The sequence below is a fragment of the Harpia harpyja genome, chromosome 3, assembly GCF_026419915.1.
Source record: "Harpia harpyja isolate bHarHar1 chromosome 3, bHarHar1 primary haplotype, whole genome shotgun sequence".
Classification (NCBI taxonomy): Eukaryota; Metazoa; Chordata; class Aves; order Accipitriformes; family Accipitridae; genus Harpia; species Harpia harpyja.
In genome coordinates, this window is record NC_068942.1 from 66089406 (window position 1) to 66099636 (window position 10231).

Below are 10231 nucleotides of genomic sequence, written 5' to 3' on the forward strand. Positions count from 1 at the left end.
TGTTACATCTGGATGGATGCTTTGAACTTTTTCTTTCCTCCGAAAGTCAGGCGGACTGTCGTGACCTAAGATGTGGTCTTTCCTTCCCTGAGAACAATAGCTTGCATGGTTCAGTTTAGGATATATTGGTGACTTGGGATACATTGGGATAAAAATGCATAATGCAGAAATGTAAAGCAGGCATGTTACTTATAAAGTGCTTCGTATATCACATAGTTATCCACATTACAGCAGAATAAGCTTACCACCTTATACAGTGGAAGTAATTGTGCTGACTTAAAGCTGCTGATTTGGAGAGCTAATTGACTCTGGTCATATTTAAACTCTATTGCACAAACTGAACAACAACTTCAAGTTAAAATCTTATGTTCAAAAATATGAAGTGGCCACAGTCTTTGGGAGCAATTAAGCAACAGCACAAAAGAAAAAAGTGTAAAAGAATATTAATGGAATATTAAGGCTAATCCACTAAGGCTTCTGAAAAACTGCAGAAGCTTTGCAGTTAAGACACTTGCAGTAACCAGACTGCTAGTAATGGTAAATTCACACCACCGCCTCGGAAGCCTGCCTTCCTTAGTAAAACTGGTTGCAGGAAGAGGACTCGTCCATACAGATGGTGGCATTGCCAGCTTCCAAGGTGCCTGGAATAGCTAAGTGGAGGAGCGCCTTTTGGATATCCCGGAGAACAGCAGTGAGATGATGAGAACAGCAAATACATGGTGCTAAGGACTGCATTCCTAAAGGACTAGAAAGCCTGGATAGGAACATCAGTTAACCTCAGATCAGCCAAATTAAGGTAGAACAAAATAATGCATTTGCTGGTAATAGAGGCAATGGTCTAACTAATACATTTTTACTGAAGCTGAGGCAGCTTGACAGGTTGCGACTGCAGCACAGGTGCTCCTGACACCCACCCTGGGGCTGATGAATTCCGACATGCCAGCAGGTCTCCCCCAGCGTGGGGATTTCGGGAGACTCCTGCAGCTGCTTGGGGCACTGGCAGATGCTGTTAGCAGTGGAACTACGAGTGTATCAGTTCCAGCCAGCCATGCCACAGACTGCGGAGGTTTCTGTTTGCTGGAAATTCAGAAAAATGTTGGTTTCCACCCAATTTGGATCAAACCCAGCTTTTAAAAAAAAAAGAATCTAAAGATTTCCCACGACCTCTCACTTTTTGGTTGGCTCTGCTTACCACCTGCACACATAGTGCTTCATGCAGGGACCCTACGCTGGAGAGAGGTCAAAGGCATACAGTAATATACAGAATACCAAGCCCAAGATCCAAGACAGAGACAAATACAGATTTGGCTCAAACCAAGCAATTAAAATCTTGTTTTATACTGTTGAAACTTAATCTGAAGCTCACTCATTATTAGAGCAATGGGGTCAAACACTTGAAGTTTTATATTTTTTAAGCAAGACTGATTTTGTTAAATGAATATAAAAAGCCATCAAGAATATTGAAATCCTAAACAAGATTTTGTATAGTGTCTATCAATTTAATTACTTACTTAATGGAAAAGGCAGCAAGAAGACTGTGTTTTATTTTTACACTAATAAAAAGGCATCAGCTAGTGAGATAGCAATCTGACGAAGCTGTATCTATTTCCAAAACTATCTGCTTAAAAAATAAGTTTGTATTCGTGAAGCAAGATCATCATGCTCAAGAGATATTTTTCCCATCATGTACTGTGTTCTGCGTAGAACAACCATATCTCTTCCACGCAAAATATATTCTCCAGGGACGAAGGAAAGGAATGGGAAGAGAATAGGATAAAAATCAATCTCTCATGAAGTACACCAGACACTAAGAATCTTGTGTTTCAAAGATTACTCCAATCTCTAATTTCTGGGATCACTGTGAGACCTCTATGGAGGACTGATTAACCCACATCTGCCTGTTGCCAGTTGGGTTTTTTTGCAATATTCCTTCTCAACAGCTGCTTCTGACCGCTGTCAGAGATGGAAGCTGGTCTACTGCTGCAATCCACAACAGCAATTCCTGCATTTCACAAATCAGCCTATTGCCAAATGGCTGCATGCCCTCAGCAGCTACAGAATTGGTACATGTGTATCTCATTAAAACAAGATACTGATCATATCAACATTATAGGATTAAACATGTGCAATCGTAGTTCAGTTCAGTTTCCCAGCTGAAGAAGCATCTTTGTGTTACTTGACTGTCACTCAGTGAATGTGTTAGAGAGAATTAAATCTGGATAGTGTTTGATGTTATGGATTGCATTAAATCCAGCCTACTTTTGATTCATACTCTCACACCTTCATAGGAACATGAGCAGGAACTGAAAACTTTAAGTAGGGCTTCTGCCCTACGAACTGGGAAAACTACTGAAAACATTGAATACTGACAGCAAAAAAGTACTGACTGATTTACTCTCAGGCAACAGAAGTACATAAAACTGAATATGAGCACTGACTATATAAAAGCTTATGAAGCTCAAGAGTAACAATTAAGACCAAGTATCTGGTAGATTCCTCTTAAATTTAATATCCTCCATATTTGTAACGGTCATGACTTGAATCTAGCAGCTTCCCATATTTTTGCAACCTTGCTGCGGCTCAGTCATCCCACAAAAGGGTTCTCGTAACTCTTGAACAGGCTTTCCAGGACTGCAGTGTAAGACTAAGTGAAGAAGTGGGAATCCCTAAATCATTGTTTGCTGAAAAATGGGAGCATTTATCAGGTACTTGCTCTATTTGTTTCACGCTTTTTATAGCCCGGCTTCTTCCACTGTCAGTGTTTAGAGGAAGAGCAGGAAACTAAAGCCAGGAGAGGGCAGGTGCTGTGGGCAGCATCCCCTGCTGTCTTTCATGGCTGTGCCTAATGCCCCAGAGGGACATGGGGACTTGGCTGGAGAGTCCATCCCTACAGCTTTTCCCTGGGTTTGTACCTTTGCAGGCACCAACAGAACTTGAGCAAACTGGGATCCAGCTGCTTCAGCTTCTTGGGGGAAGCCCAACAGCGGGTAGCAATGTCACCTCTGGGTCATACCTGCGGATATCCACCCTCAAGATGTGCTTGGCAAACAGCCCCACTGCACGCAGCCAGTCTCCCATGGCCCTACTGCTGCCCCATGCAAGATCTGCACGTAGCTAACCAGCATAAATGGAGACCTGGTCTCAGCCTGTGTGACCATTGCAATTAGGAGTCTATAGAGTGTAAGTACCAATGAGTGAAGTATCTGAGCGAGATTTCCGAAAAAAAGAAACCCACAAGAGGTGTCTGCTGAGGCCACTTACCAATAAAAGTGTGGAGAGTTAACTACCCTTGTTTCAGGCAGGAGGCAGATGGGGAAAACAATCCAGAAGTGCTGTGTCTGGACAGCTTTGGAACGGTAACAGGGGTTTGTTCATCTGATTACAAAGGACAACTGTGATCATCTTCATCTCCAGGACTGAACTTACACAGATCAACATGAGTGCAGAAGAGCAAAATGGATGCAAAAGACAGGATTTAAGCGAGGCTAAAGTCTAGCTGCTTCATGTTCTTGTTGCTGAGATAAACGAGTTACCAAAATAAAGTAAGTTTGGGCAAGTAAAAGGGGCTATGCAAATATCCAATGCTCCTAATTTCCCCCCGCGAGCCACAGAGAGGAACATTTACGGATACATAAACTTGGCCTGCGACACCTCTTGCCGAGGCTAACGAAGCAGAGAGTATCAATCACAGCGACGGTTCACGATTACTCTGGTCCCAGACCCTTACGTTTGCCGCCCGGCCGCTTTCCGTGCAGCGGCCCCGCTTCGGCCCCCGGGAGAGGGGAGGGTGCCCGAGGCTCAGCCCAGCCCAGTCCAGCCCAGTCCAGCCCAGCCTCCCTCCCGCTTTGCAAGTGCTTCTGTGCCATCTAGCGTCTCTTCTGCCTCACTACCGAAACGTCCCGTTTGTAGCAGCCCATGGTTGCGATAAAGACATTCTGGAAAGTCATTAGTTGGCTAATTGCTAATAACTTTAGCTGGGTAAAGATATACCTGAGAAGGAAGACGCACAAAGTCTATTGCATCCATAGGCACACAATCGTCAAGTCAAACGCTAGGGAGAGACGAACACAGGTAAGATATGCTTTCTGCCCATCTCTTTTCCTGTTACCTACGAAAAAGAAAGTGCTGTAGTTTTGCCCTCTGAGAACTATGCAATGAAATTCAACTCAGAAAGCGTTCAAAACTCCATCAATGTCTTTTTACGTACTTCAAAGCACTTGGATGTTTCCCTCTTGAGAGAAAACACAAAGGTCCATTAAAACTGATGTTACAGTTGTTATTCCAGAGGTAAATCAAGCATGATGTGCCTTAATATGTTTGCCTTTTCTCTAATTAATAAGCCTCTACTTAATCACAGCTTTCATAAGCCTCTATTCAGACAGGTCTGCATGAGAATGATGGCCTCTGCTTATCAGAGCCCACAAAACCCTTACTCACCTATTTGCAGCAAACAGGATCTTCAGTACAAGATGCCAAAACTATGTGTGACCAGAAGAGAGAGAAGGAAAAAAGGCATCTTTGGTGTTGGTGGTTCCTGCTGTAGCAGAGAATTTTGTAAGGATCATCTAGATGTTTTCATCTAAAAAGTCACTGCACACACAGAGGAAGGAAAAAAACCCCCAACACTAAATAATCTCCCCCTCCCCCCAACCCACCAATTCCAGTTAGTCTGAATTTTACTATAACTGTTTAAGCAAGACACCAGAGTTTTGAATTTTTTTTTCCAAGCCAATAGAAATAATAGAGCATTTTATCTGACATCGCATCTGCATGGCTTCAGAAGACACATAAAAGGCTTCAGGATTACAGAAAAGTCCTTCCCTGATGTTTGCAGAGGATCAGTACACTCCCTGAAATACGGAACCCGCTGCCTCCTGCAGGGGCCAGGGTACTGGCCTGGGCAGGCCTTTGACCTGTTCACACAAGGTGTCCATGAGCTCTGCCTAACGTGCAGAACAGGAGAGTCACTTGCTAAGTAAAACTCCTGCAAACAGCACTGACATTTTGATGGGAACCTAAAAGCATATCAAAGCTGCTACACGCAACAGCCTGAAACATCTTTAATGCCATGTGATGCTTTTAGTATGGCTGAAAAAACCCAGATGGCACAGCCAGGCTGCTGTGTTTAGGGCTAGAGCAGCTGAACACAGCATTAAGGCAGTGAGTAATGTGCAGCAGAGGTGCTGAAGATGAGCACCCCTGCCTGATGCGCCTCCAGGCGACCTCCTGGTGGCTGCAGCCCTGTTCTACTAACAGCCAGATGGATCAGCTGCTTGGCCAGAAACTCCTTCCTGTAGAGAAACAAGCCAAGGAGCAACAGCCAGTTGCAGAAAATGGGACAAAATGTGGGCAAAGGTAATACTCTGAGAAATCAGCAAGACTCCAGGAAACTTTCCTACTCGTATACAGCTGTGGCCAGTGGAGCATGAAGTAGAGCAGAAACAAACCCCAATGTCCCAGAAAAGCCCCTCCTCTCTCTTTTTCTGTCAATGTTTTGGTCTGTCCCAAGTCTCCCCCCAGTTCTGTTCCTCTTTGCCGCGGGTGAGGTGGAGGTGGGTGCCAGCAGAGGCCAGCTCTGACACAGAGCTGTCACCATGGGAGGGTGATGGGAAGAGTCAGCATTTTGCTCCACTCTGCAGCAAGGTATGCTAGCTGTACAGGGGAGGAAATGTGGCAGGTTTCTGCAATATAAATAGCTATTGCGTTAACGTTGGATTAACAGGAAGAAAGGCCAAGCTTAGGGCCTCTCTTAGCTCCCCTTAACATGCTCCTGCATGCTTGGGAAAAGGGTTAGTGAAGAGGCTCTTTCCAGAGAGGAGCTGACAGGCAGGTACACAGGATTTTGCTTGGAAGAGGAAGACACTGAAGGGAAATGCATCACCCGGACTAGGAATCCCCTAGCATTAGTGGCTTAAATTCAAACAGCAATGTCCTACTGTGAATTTTTAAAAAAATATCATGTTAACAAGAAACATTTTAACAACTTAGATGTTTGCTCCGTTATTGTTTCCATGAAGTGAATTATCAGGAATGTAGTTACTATGAGTATTTATCGTCTTTCAGGAACTCTTCTTGTCTTCTCAATCGCTGCAATGCAACGACACCTGGCAAGACTTGGGTTTAGTGCAAAAGCTGAATAAATAAATATGCAGAAAACTGCAAATGTAGAAAGAAGAGAGGGATTGATAGGGATTTATATTAAGCCATGGTAAGAACCAACAACAGACAGAGTAACAACTCATGTTCTGTTATTGTGATAATGCCTAGGGAACTGGGGCAGAAAGGTGGGGTGGTAACTACAGCCAGTGGTGAGGGACTTGGGAGCTATGATACTGAACCAGACTGAGAGGAGAGCAAGGCACTTCCTTTCATCTTACCATATTTCAGTTCCTTCTTGCAAGGAGGAGGTAGGATTCCACAAGCAGAATAACAACTGCTTGCAGAAGCATCACTCTCATTAAGTTTTCTTCATGTGACAAAACAGTATCTCCGTAAGAGATCTCTGCATGCAACTAATACGGGAGTTAATCACTGTACCAGCTTATCTCTCAATGTATCCACTGCTACAATGTGCTATGCGCTTTATAATCCAACAGCAAAGTGAGTTTATTTACTTAAAATTCAGTGCTGGCTAGGGAAAAATGTACTATCATCAGATTTGCCAGGATGGATAAAGCCAATGGCTAAAGCAGAGAGACCTGTTTACTTCTCACAACAGCAGCAGCCTTTTGAATTTGAAGTTTTCCTTCGAGAGCCTGAGAAAAGTTTTTGAAGTATCATGGCATTTTTGTGCAAGGGGCACACGAACACAATGCCTGATATCCACCCTTCACCAGATAAAGCCAGAATTCTTTTAATGTTTTGAGAAAGATGCCTGTCTACCCCCTAGACACAATGCAGCCTGCTGAACTCCCGGGGTTTTAAAATGACAAATGATTTGACACTCAAATGGGCTCAGGCTTATGGGACTTGGACAATCTTTTGCTTGATGCTTGTTAAGCAACCAGCACAGAGAAGCCCAGTCCGCACCTGGCAGCTCTGGCTATATTAATAGCATTGGATCAGTAACTAATGAGAGCTGTCAGGAACTGGCAAGCACCACTTGTAAAGCTGTCACTCGAATCCAGTTCCCCCCAACACTCTAAGGTATTTAATCAGTTTTTCTAAATGAGTGTTTACTTTTCACATTAACTCATCTGAAAAGTTATGCTGATAGCTTAAAAACAAAGCAGATAGGGAGAACATGTAGTTCTAGCAATTGCAAAGTCACAGAAATTTTTTTTCTTGAACTCCCTCCTCCCTAACTCCTCCGCTTTGGCTGTTTGGTAGAGCAAAGCACATTTACCAGCCCTGTGTGTACCTGTGCATTAGTCCTCTGTCAGGGAAATGATGCCCTGTATTCAAGAGCCTGACTTGCTTTTCAGGGCATATAAAATAGTCATAAATATAAGTATGCTAAAGAGCAGGAATGTTTATTCATGGCATTGTTTGCCCAGCAGTGGAACCAGTGTCTCATGGCTGTTTGGTTTTGCACTGTAACCCAGCTCTGGGAGGCTGTAGTTCATCACAAACTGAATTCTGGTTTAACCCTCTGTCTATGAGGAACAGTTTAATTAAAATGCAGGAATAACAAAGACAGCAGATAAACCTTTCTCAGTCAGACTGATGCCTTACAAGAGGCAGTTTTCCCAGTCTAGGTTTTGGTTTGTTGTTTGGGGTTTTTTTTTAAATAATAAAGCATTCCAGTATAATGAAGTATAATGGAAAATGCAAACATTTTCTTCATTGCAAGCAGAAAGCTGCCCCTGGCTATTGGTAACACCCAGACTTTTGTGTACAGAAAAGTGCTGGGATAAATGATGGTACCCTTTTAAAATAAAACATTTCCTGAGAAAAGTTACTCAATGCTTATTTTTGTGCTGTTGTTGATCAGATTTTAAACAGGAGAAAACAACATAGAATTTCAACTTGATAAAACTGTCCTGGTTTTCATGCTCCAAATATCAGGTCTTGATTCCCTTCTTTTCCTTTTTTTTTTGCCAACAAACCAATGTCATTTTTGTTGTCCTTGGGTGGCAAATAGGAAGAAGAAAGGTAAGTCAGTCTCAGGGATCCTGTTCCAAGGCTTAAAGGAAGGTACATTATTTTGGCTGAGATTTAGCCGAGATTGAACATTGAGATTTTCTTGTTCCTTTTGAAATGATGTGATGACAACATTTTTCTCACATTTATTTATCATTTGGTAAATGTGTACTTCATTTCTTTAATGAATGAGACAACTCCTGGGGGTTGAGCTAATGACAGTACTTTTTCTTACATAAATATATGTAGTTGCATTAGCTAAAAGCTAGGTTACATTGTGTATGTGTATACATATATAATTGAATGATGTACTAGAAAATAGACTTTTTAAAACTTCTGTGATGAGAGGGACATACTTTCCAATCATGTTTATCCATGTATATATGTGCAAGAATAATTTTTTTCCAGCTAGACCTTAGGATATTTTGAGAACCTAGGAAAACAAAGAAAAAAAATAGTGAGAAATATTTCAGCAAATTTAATTCTCACAAATTTTTTAACTTGCCAAGAAAACCACACTGTGAGGTCATCTGAGAACTGAGAGGATGGAAATGACCTCACTTGAGCCAGCTTAGAAGTAACACTGTAAGAAACAGTCTGAAATGACTGCATCTTATACCTTGCTCCTTACAGCACTGTTATTACCAATATTGGTACAGAAATCTAATAGGGTTATATTCCTGTGTTATAGAAGAAACTTGATTAACTGTTCTTCTCTCTGAATAGTCTCGTTTAGCATTAGCAGCTTAGCACTAGTAGCTAAAGTAGTTGAAGCCTTCCACAAGAGCTGACTGAGAGTAAACTTTTTGGTAAAACTAATGCTGTTAACACAGAACTAGCTGAATCCAGCAGATGTGAGCAGAATGAAGAAGATAAGGACCAAGGAAACAATTCCAAGAGAATGAGGTAACTTCAGAAGAAGGCCAGCCCAGCGACAGTGAAAACCAAGAAATCAAGAGAACACCAACCAGAATTAAGTGACTGGACTGGGGGATTGAGTGCTGGGTGGTACGGGTATAATTGAGGGGTGGGATCTGGGGTAGGGGTCCCTCTCCAGAGGCACCCAGCTCCAGTTGTAACCTGAGAACTAATAAAAGAGAATTAGAAACCTCACTCGGACTTCACATTAATCAGAGGGATCCTAGGGTCAGACCTAGCTTATGCTGGCTAGCGTGCATAAATCTGTAACATCTGTCAATACTAAAATTGCTTATACTGGTATAGGTACTCCCATGAGGAAAGAAAAATAAACTCTGCTCCTATAAAAGCATCCACACTACTGATTAGACTGATATAATTACACCAATAATAAAAGAACATCAGACCTCTAATTAACCCTGTGGTACTAAAACCCATGTGCACTTTGCAGTGCCCTTTCTCCTTTTCCAACCCAGGATTTGGGTCTGTGTTCTGTAAGTGCAGCCCCCACCTACAGAAATTAGGCAGTTTGTACCACCTAAAGTTGGTTGCTCTGGAAACAGGCTACAATTTCTTCCAGCTTCACAGCAAGAGCTGCTGAACTCCAAGACAAACAAGCAAAGCAGCTCTGTTCACTTGCTTCCCCAGGCTAATGAACTCCCCCCAGGAGTCACAGATTATTTTCCTCTTTCTTACCCAGTCTGCGAGGCCAACCCCAGGAGGAGCTTTTGATTGACTTCAGAAAACACGGACGCCTTAAAGTACCTTTCACAAAAGGAACCTGGAATAGGAAATCTCACACAGGTCAGAAAAATACCAGACAACATCTGCCTGAGTATCAGAAGGGGGCATGGAAGGGATCTATAGAGGGTTACAGAATCAGGGCCATTTCCTAAAAGGCAGTCCTTCTGTCTCATGCCTCCCTTCTTCTCCCTAATCCTATGACCTCTGACAACATCCTACTTTTCTGCAAGGACTATTGGATATTACTTACATATTGTTGCTTGCTACATTATCGCTCTGTTACTAGTCACCCAACCCATGGACTTCTGAGCTCCTTCCTTCACCAAGCCACTCATCAAACAACCTGGAATTGCTCAGGCACTCAAAACGCACCCTGCTAGCACAGGACAAAGCAGTGAGTGTTTTAACACCCAAGAAAACACAGTGTTTCTTACCAGCTTTTCCTCCTGGTGCCAGGCAGTATGAGGTGAGATCATCAGAAAGTGTC